This window comes from Paroedura picta, chromosome 11, assembly GCF_049243985.1.
Source record: "Paroedura picta isolate Pp20150507F chromosome 11, Ppicta_v3.0, whole genome shotgun sequence".
In the NCBI taxonomy this organism is placed as follows: domain Eukaryota; kingdom Metazoa; phylum Chordata; class Lepidosauria; order Squamata; family Gekkonidae; genus Paroedura; species Paroedura picta.
The window spans coordinates 68,614,845-68,628,906 of record NC_135379.1 but is presented as its reverse complement, the minus strand read 5'-3'; the positions used below and the strand labels follow the sequence as shown (position 1 = coordinate 68,628,906).

Genomic DNA, 14,062 nt, shown 5'->3' with positions numbered 1-14,062 from the left:
AAAATCGTGTTTTGTTGGTTTATTGGTTTATTTCTTTTTGATTTCACTTTATCCATTTATTTAACTAAATTGTTTTATTTATTTTATTTCACTTATTTATTTATTTTAATTATTTTATTTTATTAATTCATTTATTTATTCTTTTTGATTCATTTATATTATTCGTTTTTTATTTATTTAATTTTACCTTTATATTTATTTGTATATATCTGTATATATCTGTATATTTCTTTCTATATATATATATATATTTGTATATATTTGTATATATTTATTTATTTGTATATTTATTTGTACATTTGTATATATTATTTGTATATATTTTTAAGACCATGGCTGAAAAACATCTAAAAATGTAAGTGGGGCACCTGTATTCTTTTCCTATGCAATTTTTATCTCACGATCTCCCAAGCGATCCTGGTTGGGAAGCGGGACGTGTTGCTCTTAGAATCATAGAATCATAGATTTGGAAGGGGCCATACAGGCCATCTAGTCCAACCCCCTGCTCAACGCAGGATCAGCCCTAAGCATCCTAAAGCATCCAAGAAAAGTGTGTATCCAACCTTTGCTTGAAGACTGCCAGTGAGGGGGAGCTCACCACCTCCTTAGGCAGCCTATTCCACTGCTGAACTACTCTGACTGTGAAAAATCTTTTCCTGATTGTTGTTGTTATGTGCGAAGTCGTGTCCGACCCATCGCGACCCCATGGACAATGATCCTCCAGGCCTTCCTGTCCTCTACCATTCCCCGGAGTCCATTTAAGTTTGCACCTACTGCTTCAGTGACTCCATCCAGCCACCTCATTCTCTGTGGTCCCCTTCTTCTTTTGCCCTCGATCGCTCCCAGCATTAGGCTCTTCTCAAGGGAGTCCTTCCTTCTCATCAGGTGGCCAAAGTATTTGAGTTTCATCTTCAGGATCTGGCCTTCTAAAGAGCAGTCAGGGCTGATCTCCTCTAGGACTGACCGGTTTGTTCGCCTTGCAGTCCAAGGGACTCGCAAGAGCCTTCTCCAGCACCACAGTTCAAAAGCCTCAATTCTTTGACGCTCGGCCTTCCTTATGGTCCAACTTTCGCAGCCATACATTGCAACTGGGAATACCATAGCCTTGACTAAACGCACTTTTGTTGGCAGGGTGATGTCTCTGCTTTTTAGGATGCTGTCTAGATTTGCCATAGCTTTCCTTCCCAGAAGCAAGCGTCTTTTAATTTCTTTGCTGCAGTCCCCATCTGCAGTGATTTGGAGCCCAGGAAAATAAAATCTGTCACTATCTCCATTTCTTCCCCATCTATTTGCCATGATATCTTTTCCTGATATCTAGCCTATATCGTTGTACTTGAAGTTTAAACCCATTACTGCGTGTCCTCTCCTCTGCATCCAACAGAAACAGGATCCTGCCCTCCTCCAAGTGACAACCTTTCAAATACTTAAAGAGGGCTATCATGTCCCCTCTAAGCCTCCTTTTCTCCAGGCTGAACATTCCCAAGTCCCTCAACCTATCTTCATAGGGCTTGGTCCCTAGGCCCCAGATCATCTTCGTCGCTCTCCTCTGTACACTTTCAATTTTATCTACGTCCTTCTTGAAGTGAGGCTCCAGAACGGCACACAGTACTCCAGGTGTGGTCTGACCAGTGCCGTATACAATGGGACTATGACATCTTGTGATTTTGATGTGATGCCCCTGTTGATGCAGCCCAAAATGGCATTTGCCTTTTTTACCGCTGCATCACACTGCCTGCTCATGTTTAGTTTACAATCCACAAGTACCCCAAGGTCTCGTTCACACACAGTGTTACCTAGAAGCGTATCCCCCATCCAGTAGGCATGCTTTGCATTTTTCTGACCCAGATGCAGAACTTTACACTTATCTTTTTAAAATTGCATCTTGTTCTCATTTGCCCATTTTTCCATTGTGTTCAGATCTCGTTGAACTCTGTCTCTATCTTCCGGAGTATTTGCCAGTCCTCCCAATTTGGTGTCAGCTGCAAACTTGATGAGTAGTCCCTCCACCCCCTCATCTAGATCATTAATAAATATGTTAAAAAGTACCGGGCCGAGCACCGAGCCCTGAGGGACCCCGCTATTCACCTCTCTCCAGTCTGATGAAACACCATTGACAAGAACGCTTTGAGTGCGGTTCTCTAACCAATTCCCTATCCACTTAACTATCTGAAAATCCAGATTGCAGTCCTTCAACTTATCCATCAGAACATATTGGGGAACCTTGTCAAAAGCTTTACTAAAATCCAAGTAAATGACATCAACCGAATTTCCACGATCCAGCAAACCTGTTACTTGGTCAAAAAAGGAAACCAGGTTGGTCTGGCAGGACCTGTTGGAGACAAATCCATGCTGACTTTCTTGGATCACGAAATTGCCCTCCAGATATCTGCTCCATTATCTTCCCCACAACAGAGGTCAGACTCACTGGTCTGTAGTTTCCCGGGTCATCCTTCCTCCCTTTTTTGAAGATCGTAATAACGTTTGCTCTCTTCCAGTCCTCCGGGACATCTCCAGTCCTTAAAGAGGGCCCGAAGATGATGGACAAGGGCTGTGCAAGTTCTCTGGAAAGTTCTTTGAGCACTCTCGGGTGCACTTCATCCGGACCAGGGGATTTGAACTCATCAATGGGCTTCCCTGGCCAATTTTAGCTCACTCTCAGCTTTGGCCTTTCTGATGATTGATCTACAGTGCCTAGTAACCTGTAGGCACTGGTTAGTATCTGCCTAGTAACCTGTAGGCACCTCATCTTCTCCAAGCGATGAGGCTGTCCGAACGCTCAGCTCCGTGTCAGGGGAGGGAAAGAGTGTGTCAGGCCTTCTCCGGTCCCTCCACCCTCGCAGGCAAGAGGGGCCAAGAGCCCCCCACCGGGTGCCCAGGGGAGATTCTCTCCAGACCTCCGATGCCCTCAGAGTCACGATGCGGAGACGGAGGGACCTGCCCTCATCCCAGAGAGACTCCCTCAAGTGTTCTTTCTTATCAGGGCGGGTGGTTAGGTGGGACTGCAGACACAGGGTGCCGCCAGGCCAGTGACTCCCCTTCTCTTCCCTCCCTTCTAGCCTCCAGCGCTTAAGGGCCCTCTTCAAACGGGCCAAGGTCGCCCCCCGGGCCGGAGGAGAGGTGCAGCCTGCAGGTGAGGAGTGGAACGGAGGGCAGGGAGGGGCAGGGAGGGGGGCGGAAGAGGCAGAGCTGTTGAGGACAGTGACATTCCCAGGGCTCAGGCCCCCTGTGGCTCCCAGCACAAGGAGTGCTTTTGGAACCAGCCCGACAGGGCTTGGAAATCTCGTGGCACCTTCAAGAACGACCCCATTGATTAGGGTACGTTGTCGGTGTGTCATGGCCCCTTTCGCCAGTCGGATCTGTGATGACAGACGACAACGGGGCATTCGTGGAGGGCTCCTGTGGGGAGGAGAAAAGGGTAGCCCTAATGGACCCCATTCTTTCGAAGAAGGGGGGAAAGGGACACGATGTGGAGAAGGTGTGTGTGGGGGGGGGAGTCTCCTCCTAGAGTGACAGAATTTGCCGATTCTCCCACTGGAGTCGGAGGGAGGCCCGGAGACGAAACGGCTCCCCTGATGGTTTCTGTGAAGGTGCCCGACAGCAGTGCCCACGGTCGGGGCCCTGAAGAATTGTGCCTGAAGGCCAAATCGGGCTCCCCCCACACAGGAGGGCTCCACAGTCCGGGCTGAGCTGTGTGGCCATCAGAGCCCCTTGGGGGTGCTGGGGGGACACCGAGGGGGGCTGCCACGCACTACAGGCAGAGAAGTCGATGGGGGGAGGCTCTCTCTCCTGCTGTGGATGGAGCCCCACCCTCAAACCGGGGAGCCACTGGACCTGTTGCTGAAGCGATGATCCAGAGGACCCCTGAGGGGCGAGAGGGAAGGAAGCCCCCCCCTCCCCAGGGCAGGATTGGACCCAGCCCAGGACGTGTTCCCTCTGCCGACCTCTGGGTGGGGATCAGCCCGCAGGGGCACGGAAGCGGAGTCTTCGCCCCTGGGAGCCCGCTGGGAAGGGCTCCGAGGGAAGGCACCATGGAAGGCGCAAGGAAAGCGGGATCTCTCCGCGTATTAACCGGGCCCTTCCTCCCCAGCTGCCGCTGCCTGCAGGAGGCGCCCCAAGAGGGGAGCGGCGGAATGCATCGCCCACTTCCTGGCCGCCAAGGATACGGTAAGCCCCACGAGGCACCAGGAGAAGCGCAGTGTCCCTTCCCTTGCGAGGCTGTTCCCCTTCCGTTCCCCTTCCTCTCGGATTTCGCTGGCTCCAGTAGCAGAGGGATGGCAGTCTCAGGAGCAAGGGGGGCCCGTCACACGGATCCCGCACTGACTTGCAGCCGCCCCCGAGAGGGGTGCTTGCAGAAAAGGGACCGGGGTCCCCATCCTCCCAGGCCCCTGGGTTAGGAAGCCCCACAGCTGTCCCACGAGCACCTCTTGGAGGGACGGGACCCTCTACCCTGCCTCCTTCTGCAAAGGATGCCGTCTCCTCGGGGTCCAGCCATGTGCCCTGAGGGCCAGGGCAGCCATGGAGACTTTCAGGAGGGAGCCTCCTCGGGAGCAGGAGAAGCAGCGGCTCGTGTCCAGCCAGATGGACTGCCCCTGACTGGGGATGCTGCTTCTCTCCTTGGCCCTCCATGGCCAGGCTCACAGCCTGCCTCTCGCCACTTGCAGGGCCCCAGACAGGACCGGGCATTCTTACAGGCGGTCCGGGGGTTCTGCCACGGCCGGGAGCGTTCTCTGCCTTCTTGCAAGCAAAGAATTGCAGAGAAAATACGAGTGAGTGAGACTCAGGACTGGGGGGGGGGGGGAGGAAAGGGAGTGGGGGGCAGGAGCAGACCTGCCCCAGCCCAAGGAGCTCTGATGTTTTCTTTTTGAAACCTTTGTCTCCCCAAGGACATCATGCACAAGTCATTCCTTGCCCTAGAGGCGAGATTGGTTGGATGTATGGAGGCTGTGGCAGAGCTGAGGTATGTTTCTTCCTGAGGGAACCTTGGTGCCAGGCCCTCGGAGGGGAGGGAGGGAGGGAGACCGTCCTGGGGCTGCAGGATGGTCAACAGAGCCAGCCCAAGGGAGAGACGGGAGGCCATGGCTGCTTCCTGCCCGGCCTCAGGGCGATGCGGGCAGAGTGCCTGAGGGCAACACCTGTTCTCCAGCTGGGAGCAGTGCCTCCCTCCCCGAGGCTCTCCCTGACTCTCAGGCGCTGCACTGCCATCCTCTCCTCCACCCTCACCCTCACGCTGCTCAGGGGGAAGTGGCGAGCCTCAGACGAAGCCCCGGCAGGGCTGGGGGATTGCCCTCCCTTCCAGCACGGAGTCTAATCCCGGCCCTTCTGTCCTGCCAGCAAGTTCCATCCGCCCCTGAGGACAGATCTCCGGCAGTCGATTGTAGCCTGGGCTCTGGGGATGGTCCTCGGAGGCCCCCCGATACAGGCAGACCCCGCAGGCCAGGTACCTTGAGCGACACCTGATTTCTCAAGAGGGTGGCAGACACACCTGGCGGTCCCGTCTTCTCTGGAGGACGAGGTCCAGCTGTGGGGAGAGCTGTGTCCCTCCTCCGGAAGAGGCGAAAGACGCAGGGTCCCTCTTTGGGTCCCGAATCCAGAGGCCTCCTTCCCTGGAGGATGGAGTGGTGGTCTTCAAGGCTTCCTGGCCAGCCCTGGGGCGAGGGGGGGTCAGCCTTTTCATGCCAGATCGCTCTTCCCATCAGGCCCTGCAGCAGAAGGCAGAGGAGGCCCTGCGCAGGATGCTGCGGGGCCTGATCCGCGAGGATCCCTCCGCAGGCCACCTGGACACCCTGCTGGACGTAAGTAGCTGGAGAAGGTGGGAGGGAGATGGGCCAAGGGGATCCCAAGGGAGCCCAGCGGGGAGAAAGGGTCACCTCTGGCGCAACACAATCCCCCCCACCCTCCTGCCGCATGGGGGGGCCCTCCCACCTGGCTGCTCTAGAACCCCATTCCTGGAATTTGGCTTTCTGTGGCGGCAGCAGAGTGGCTTGCCTCTCTCCTGGGGGAAGGACTCCCAAGGAGCTGCCGTCCGTGAGCCGTGGGAGCACGCCAACTGGAAGGGTCACTGGGCACCCCGGCTCCAGGCTGGGAGACGACGGGCCCCTCAGGGGGCAGGTTGGGGGCAGGCAGCTCTCCCACAGGAACAGAGCCCTTTCCAGAGCCTGGGGCCCACCCTCTCTGGGGATCTTCCTGAAGAGCAGCACAGTCCTTGGTGGGCAGATCTGCAGGGGGAGGGTGTGCTGAGGACCATGCCCTGGTCCGAGGGTATGGGGTGAGGGCCTGCTTCCTTCCTTCCTTCCTTCCTCTTCCTTCCTTCCTTCCTTCCTTCCACAGCAACTCTTATACTGGCTCCGGGTCAGCTGGCCTGCCCCCAGAGCCCGGGCAGCTGCTCTGTTGAGGGACGTCCTCCTGGATGCCTGCAAAATGCCTGGCTTGAACGTAAGTCCTCCACCCCCAGCAGGATCTGGCCCGTGGAGCCCAGCAAGAGAGGAGGGGCTGTTCCATCTCTGGGAGGGGGAAGATGAGGACTGGCCCTCCCTGCCTCCCTCCCCGAAGTGCCAGAGTGTCCACCCCTGGGACATTGTTCCTTCTCCTCTAAGGTCCCCCCAGGATCAGTGGGGAGGGTCAGGAGGGGGAAGACCCCAGTGGTTCAGGGCTCCGGGGCCGTCTCTGGATGGACAAGCGAGGCCTCTTCTTCTGCTTCCAATCTAGATCTTCAGCCAGCATACATTCGGGCACGTGGTGGCGAAGCTGTCCGTCTCCCTGGCCGACCCGGAAGCGGAGGTCCGGGAGAAGGCCAGGGAGGTCTTTGGACAGCTGATGCAATTGCAGCAGAAGAAGCAGGGTGAGTTAGGGTCCCTTTTCCGGGGTAGGGCACCCCCTCCCTCCCTTCAGAGCAACGGGGTTCCTTCTGTGCAGATCAGCCTTCCCCACCACAGCCTCCAGACATCTGTTCCGATTCAGCTGCCTTTCCTGGTGCTCTTTCCCCATGAGCCCAGCCCTCCTCCGAGGCCAGAGGGGGAGACCAGCGAGGCCCCGGGGGAGGGGGAAGAGACACCCCCAGGCCAGGAGGAAGCACAGCTGTTCTGTGCCGGGCCTGTCCACTAGAGCTCTTCCCGATTTCTGCCTTTCAGGCCGGAGCCAGTTCACCTGGGAGGAGGACCCAGAACGGCCCTGGAGGGAGAGCTACGCCCACCTCATCACGGCAGCTGAGGTACGGAGGCCCGTCTGTGGTGCTGGCCAGGCATTCTTGGAAAGGCCTCCCCTCTTGGGCCAGGGTCAAGGGGTGCTTTGTTTATTCCCCGGGAGGGAGGGAGGGACACAGGAGATCCCCCTTGGGCGATCCTTCTGGCAGTGGTGTGCAGAGAGACTGGGAGTCCTCCTGTCCCTTCGGCATGCCACAGCTCTGGAGCATGCCCTGATTCATTGTGGGAATCCCATTTCCTCGCAGGGCAGTTGGAGAGGGGCGAGGGAGGGAGGGCAGGATCAACCCCTCTGGGGAAGAGGCACCAGGGCTTCCGTTTGGAGAGGACTGACAGGGTCTCTTCCTGGTTTCAGGTGTTCGGAGGTCACCTCAGCGCGAGGCAGAGGCTCTCTCTCCAGGAGGCCGCTCTGGAGGACGCCCTGAGCCTGGACGGGCGGTGGGTGAGGGAGGGAGGCCTCTTGGTCCTCCTCTCCCTCCTGGGCCAGGCCAGGGCCCTGCTGGAGGAGGAGGAGGAGGTGCGTAGAGGGGGAGATCACACGTAGAGGGGGGAGGCAAACGTCCCACCCTCTGGCCTGGGCTGTGAAGAGGGCAGGAATCACTGGGGCCATTTCTCCATCTCCCCAGATCGAAGACCTCCGGAGCAATCTCTCTGCCCTGCTCTATAATATGTGGCGGGGCAGAGAGGTCCCCCCCGAAATTGCGGCACTCCTGCCAAGTTCAGGTAATGTTCCTCTCCGGGGAATCAGGGGTGGGCAAGGAGCCGTGGCTTTGGGACTGCGTGAGGGGCCAGGGCTCTGGCTGCTCCACACCAAGGCCCCTCATTGGTCTCCGGGCAATGAAGGCTCCTCGGAGGAAATCCCTTGCTGCTTTTCCCCAGCTCAGAAGCAAGTCTGCCATCTCTTGCCTATTTTATGGACCAATGCAAGAGAGCTGACCCTGCGCCTGCCAGCTTTTCTTTTCTCCCCTACAGATGAGTAAAAGGACCCTGCAGGAGTGCCCTTCCTCCTCCTCCTCGTCCTCGTCCTCCTCCCACCACCCGTTCCCATGCTGGGACTCGAGAGAGCACGGGTTACATGCCAGGTCAGCGTCATGTGCCCCCCAACAGACCCCCAGAGACTTTTTAGATAATCCCGTACCTCCACATGATATCCAAGATTCAGACCTCCCTCCAAAGGGAACAACCACAAGGGCCTTCAGGGATTTGTCTGGATTCCAAAATGTTTCCGCCAATCTGCCCCCCACGACACCTCTTTGCCTGTTGGGTTGACCAAGATTCCTGGACCTTGGGGACCATTCCAGCTCGTCTCAGCCACTTCAGAGGGCTTCCAGGTAACGAAGACTCGCTCTCCTCCTGACCCTGTTCTTTCGCCTGCCGACCCCATGCACCCAGCTCCACCCCGGGAGCCCTGCTGTCGCAGCAGGTGTGGCCCGCAGATCTGCTACACCCCTGTGCATCCTCCTGTCGATGGTCGCTGTTTCTCGAGATCCCTTTGCCTCGGGGCAGCCAGGGCTCCTTCTGAGGAAGGGCCTTCGGGACCCCAACCTCGAAGCGAGTCAGCGATCTCTGGCACATTTCACTGATCGGTGCCAGTGAGCTGACGCAGGGGCCTCCCTGCTTTTCTTCTCTCCCCTACAGATGAAAGAAGACCCTGCAGGAGTGCCCTTCCTCCCCCCCCCCCTCCTCCTGCCTTCCTCATGCTGGGACTCTGGAGCAAAACCAAGCCTCCCAAACCCATTTCAGCCATTTGTCGTTGGCAGCTCTTGCAGCGGTCCCCAGCGGCTCCCCCTCCTCTTGGGACGGGTCTGGTCCCTCCTCCTGAGAAGCCAGAAGACTCGCCTGTGTTCCTGTCCCAGTGCACATTTGAACGAGGCTGAGATCAGACCAGGGCCAGCTTCCTTGGAAGCCTGCTGAAGGACAAAGCAGCTAAGCGGCCAACGCCACAGCTGGAGCCCCGGGACGGGGTGGCTGTGAAACTCTCAACCCCAAGGTGCTCCCTGGGGAGAGCAACAGAAGTCTCTCTCCCTCCCGTCTGGCGCTGGACCCGAAACACTTGCTCATTCCAGTAGAACTGTACCCTCCTGGGGCACCGCAGTCAGAAACAGTGTTTCTCAGTGCTGTGGACAACACAGAGGAGGACACAATTGCAGAACCTCAGGAACCAGAAGGAGTTGCAGAGGGGGGTAGAGCCTCGCAACTAGAAACAGTGTTCCTCAGAGCTGTGGGCAACACAAAGCGAGCTTCCTCGCACCCAGAAACAATGTTTCTCAGTGTTGAGGACAACACAGAACAAGACACAACTGCAGATCCTCAGGAACCAGAAGGGGCTCCCGGGCCAAGTGTCAGACAATCGCCCAGAGCAAGCAAAGGAGTCCCACCAGACGGATTTTCTCATGTGGTCAAGGCACCTGAGCCTTTCACATGGAGAGAGATAGAAAGGATGCCTGCCAACGAAGCAGCAAAGTGGAGAAAGCTGCAGAAGAAGAGACTGAATCTCTGATCAAGAACCAAACCTGGACACTCACAGAGGACAGCGGGAGGCAAGTGGATCTTGGTGTCGAAGGGGAAGGACAAAGGCACAAAGCCCCATTGGTTGCCAAAGGATACTCCCAGAAGGACGGAGAAGACAATGATGAAACCTCCGCACCAGTGGTGGACACACTTCAACTAGAATGCTCTTGGGCAGGGGTAGTCAAACTGCGGCCCTCCAGATTTCCGTGGACTACAATTCCCATGAGCCCCTGCCCATGAATGCTGGCAGGGGCTCATGGGAATTGTAGTCCATGGACATCTGGAGGGCCACAGTTTGACTCCCTCTGCTCTTGGGCATAGCAGCAGCAAGAAAGATGCACGTGGAGCCTCTGGATGGAAAGACAGCATTTCCTCGTGGAGGAATGAAGGAAGAAGTCTACCTGGAACAACCACCTGGATTTGAAAGGCACAGAGACAGGTTAGTGCTTCTGACTCCCCGTGGCCGTCAATCAAACAGCTGGGACACCTTTGACCTCCATCCACAAGCCACAATCGGGGGAGGGGGGGTGTTCCCTTTTTTTTTGTTTTAACCCCGAAAAACCTGTAGCAACGAATCATCGATAAATCAGTGGGGCATTTGGACAGGGTTTCCAATGTTTCCTATGAAAAAATGTTTTATGAGGGAAGCCTGTATCCCGCCCACAGTACACGCCCACAGCTTACCTGCCTATGTGTACCTAGGCAAACACATGGTCGGCCTCACCCTTTGTTCTCCGAGCCTCGTAGCCACCGCACAGCTAAACGTAGCAATGGAGAGGATTGTTCTTGTGTTGCTGGCTCAGATGCTAGCAATAGCCCAGCGTGTCCGTGCCGCCGTGTCACGGATGAGGTCTACTTTTTGGGATTCCAGACTACGTGTAGACAGAAGGAGGGCCATCACTAGAAGCAAATTTCTTAGGGCACGCGTGGTGGCTAGGAAACGCTGGCAAGCTCTATCAGAGGTCTGGTTCCCCAGACAGTTCTGGGTGGACGAAAGATCCACTGACTGGTGGGAAGATTTTGTGATGTCTCGCTGGGATGATGACCACTGGATTGAATGCTGGCAGGGGCTCATGGGAATTGTAGTTCATGGACATCTGGAGGGCCACAGTTTGACTCCCTCTGCTCTTGGGCATAGCAGCAGCAAGAAAGATGCACGTGGAGCCTCTGGATGGAAAGACAGCATTTCCTCGTGGAGGAATGAAGGAAGAAGTCTACCTGGAACAACCACCTGGATTTGAAAGGCACAGAGACAGGTTAGTGCTTCTGGCTCCCCGTGGCCGTCTGGGATGATGACCACTGGATTGCAAACTTCAGAATGTCAAGGGGAACGTTTTTTGAAATTGTGGAAGCTCTCCATGGCCGCATGGAGAGGCAATTCACTGGCATGCGGTGCCCTATTCCTGTGGGGAAAAGGGTGGCAGCCGCCTTGTGGTACTTGTCCACCCCACAGTACTTCCGGACAGTTGCCCAGCAATTCGGATTAGGAGTCTCCACGGTCAGCGAGATCCTGCTGGAGTTCTGCTTCGCCATGGAGGCAGAATTGTACAGCAAAGTGGTGTGCCTCGGAGACCGGCTTGGAGCGGTGGGTGTCCTTATATCCCCTTTGCCCTTTAGTTTTTTTTTCATTTTTGATAGGTGAGCAACGAAGACTCGATGCGCCCCACGTTAACTTTAATCCCTGGTGTCTATTCTTTTCTTTTTCTTTCCTCAGACGGGTTCCCACCTTGTTTCGCCGCGGTTGACGGTACCCACATCCCGATCCGAGCACCTCAGGGAAGCATAAAGGAGCACGGGAACAGGAAGGACTTTTGTCCTGTTCTCCTTCAAGGAACCGTGGACTTCTCCGGACGGTTTAAAGATGCCGAGGTGGGGTGGAGTGGGAGGAGGCATGATGCCCTTGTGTTCCGTGAATCGAACCTCAGGGCAACCATGGACCAAGGGGTCTTTGTCCCCGGCAACCCCACCGCCACCATTGAGGGAGTGCGTGTTCCGGCTTTGGTGCTCGGAGATGGAGCCTACCCCACACGACGCTGGCTCATGACTCCCTATAAGCGGCCAAGGACAAATGTGCAGAGCTACTACAACCTCAGGCACTCCCGCGCAAGGAATGTCGTGGAGCGTGCCTTTGGCCCTTTGAAGGCTCGGTTCCATCGCTTGATGTCACGACTCCATGTGCATATAGACAATGTGACACCATTGATCATCGCATGTGTCATCTTGGAACAACATCTGCGAGGACAAGGGACATCACATCCCCTTCCCAGTGGCTGAATCAGACCCTGTAGTCCTTGAGGATGCAGCAGCCATCCCTCAAGCCAGAAAAAAAAGGATCTATTCGGAGGGGTGCAAGGTTCGGGACGCTATGGCCAGTTACCTTTTCAGAAATAGGAGACGGTTTTGATTGTGACCTTTTGCCTATGTGTGCTATGTGAAATAAAGTGCAATGTTCTTTGTTCAACCTTGTCTTCAGCCACTATCTTTGTGTTGTTTGTCTAAGTAGCCGATTCTCTGGTCCGAAAGCTTTGTCTAATCAGTCAGTAGTAGCTGGTCAGGATTCTGTTTTCCATCTTGTTGCATGAAGGATCCTAGCAGCTGCTTTTGCCATGCATTGAACAAAGTAGCTAGACGTGTGGAGGAGTTTTCTTGTTCTGTTTCCTTACGTCCATATTGTATCCTGTGCAAATTGCCCTTTCAATCTCTTTTGCCTCTCCTCATGAATCATATTCCAGCATTCCCAGGCTTTCTGGCAAGTCCTCCAGACGCGAAAAAACCATGCATCTGTCTCCTGCCATTCCCAGCATTGGCCGATAGGAGTTTTTGCCATTCCTGCTCTACCTTGGGAAGCAGCAAGCTACCTAAAAAGCATCTTATCCCCGTTTTCCGTTAACATCTGACATTCAGTGTCCCCACAATGACTCCCACTGGGCCAGGCTTCTCTTCTTTCCAAGGCTTCAAGCCCATTGTGGCGCGCAGTCTTTAACTTGTCAACTTCTGGAGTCACCCTGCAGTAACGATATGTTTTGAATGGCCCGCTAGCCAATGAGCATAAGCAGGCCTCCTTCAGTCACTGGTTATTCCCTTGTAGAGTCTGCTGGAGGTTAAATTAGCCAAGCTACAGTCTTCCCTTCAGCCTTAATAATTTGCCGTTCCTTCCCCTCTCCAAAATTACACTGTCTCATTCTGTTCTTTTTCTTTTGAAGTTTGCGTATCGAAGGCATTGCCCAAAGCGATGGGCTTGGTCTCTTTTGACACTGAAACGATATGTATGCGGAAAGGTATGCGGAATGACGAAATGCCACTATTTAATATAGCGTTTCTGCATTCTGTGAACAATTGGCAACATTGGTCCTTGTGCAGAATGGCCCCAAGTTTTCACCTTTCAGTTACGACACATCAATTGCTCAACAATGTTCTATACAGCAGTGGGAACATGCACCCATGTGGGCCAATTCCTTAAAAGCCAGGGGATGTTGTGGGCTGGGGATCAAGATGCAGAGCTGATTTTTACTACTCCGCTTTTGACTTACGTGGTTGGCCTCCTCTGTGACTTCAATGCCAGCGTTGTGGGTGTGCTGTTCTTTGTTTGTTGTTTGCTTCCCCCTTCTTCCCCTCTGCGCTTCCTTGCCTTACTAAGGCGCTCTGCTAACTTTCAGGATATTAAGTCTTCACCATGAGTCAACCCATACTTGGGAGGGGGGGAGAACAATTGCCCTGAGAGCTTGGCCAACCAACCGGTGTCATCCACACTTAAGAATGATGTCGAGACCCATGGGAATATGTGAATTGCAAAGTTACAAGAAAGGAAAGTTATTGAAAATCTTTGCCAGCCTTGCTGGGATAGAGATCTGCATTTCAGCCCTGTTGCTGTGCTGTCCCCATATTGGCAAATATATTTTATTTCTGCTTCCCCTGGGACTCTTGTCTGATTCGTTTGGAGTTTTGGGTTTTGCTGACTCTCACACCCGCAACTAGGTTTCTCAGTCCTGTGATGTCCTCTTCACCATCGGAACCTTCTCAGCTGTCCGGTGAGAACAAATTACACGCATGGCCACGATCCAAGGCTGAGCAAGTCTCTTCTGGGGAAGCGGGTTCAGATCCTTTCTTCCGAAACTGGCTGAGTAGCCGTGGGCCAGCTGCTGTCGCTCTCTTTCTCTCTCTCAGCCTAACACAAGGGGTTTTGGATGGGGGGAGGTGGAAGCACATATCCTGTTTCTGAGATCCTGGGAGGCAGGGGGAGATAGAACTGTGCGACCTGTTAAGGCAGCCTCTCTCCCCCTTTTTAATCCTGAGAAACCCCAGAAACCTTCTCCAGGCTCCGAGACACCCCAGCAGTGGCACAGTCGTGCAGAAGA

The 14,062-nt window shown here is 54.7% G+C and overlaps 1 long non-coding RNA gene across 1 annotated transcript; it reads left to right on the top strand.

Annotated features, from left to right (window-relative positions):
• Positions 1-224: 224 nt before the first annotated feature.
• Positions 225-4,142, top strand: LOC143820952 (uncharacterized). The gene is made up of 3 exons (XR_013225604.1): positions 225-355; positions 3,057-3,130; positions 4,088-4,142. It is a non-coding gene; the product is annotated as an uncharacterized LOC143820952 (long non-coding RNA).
• Positions 4,143-14,062: the final 9,920 nt, after the last annotated feature.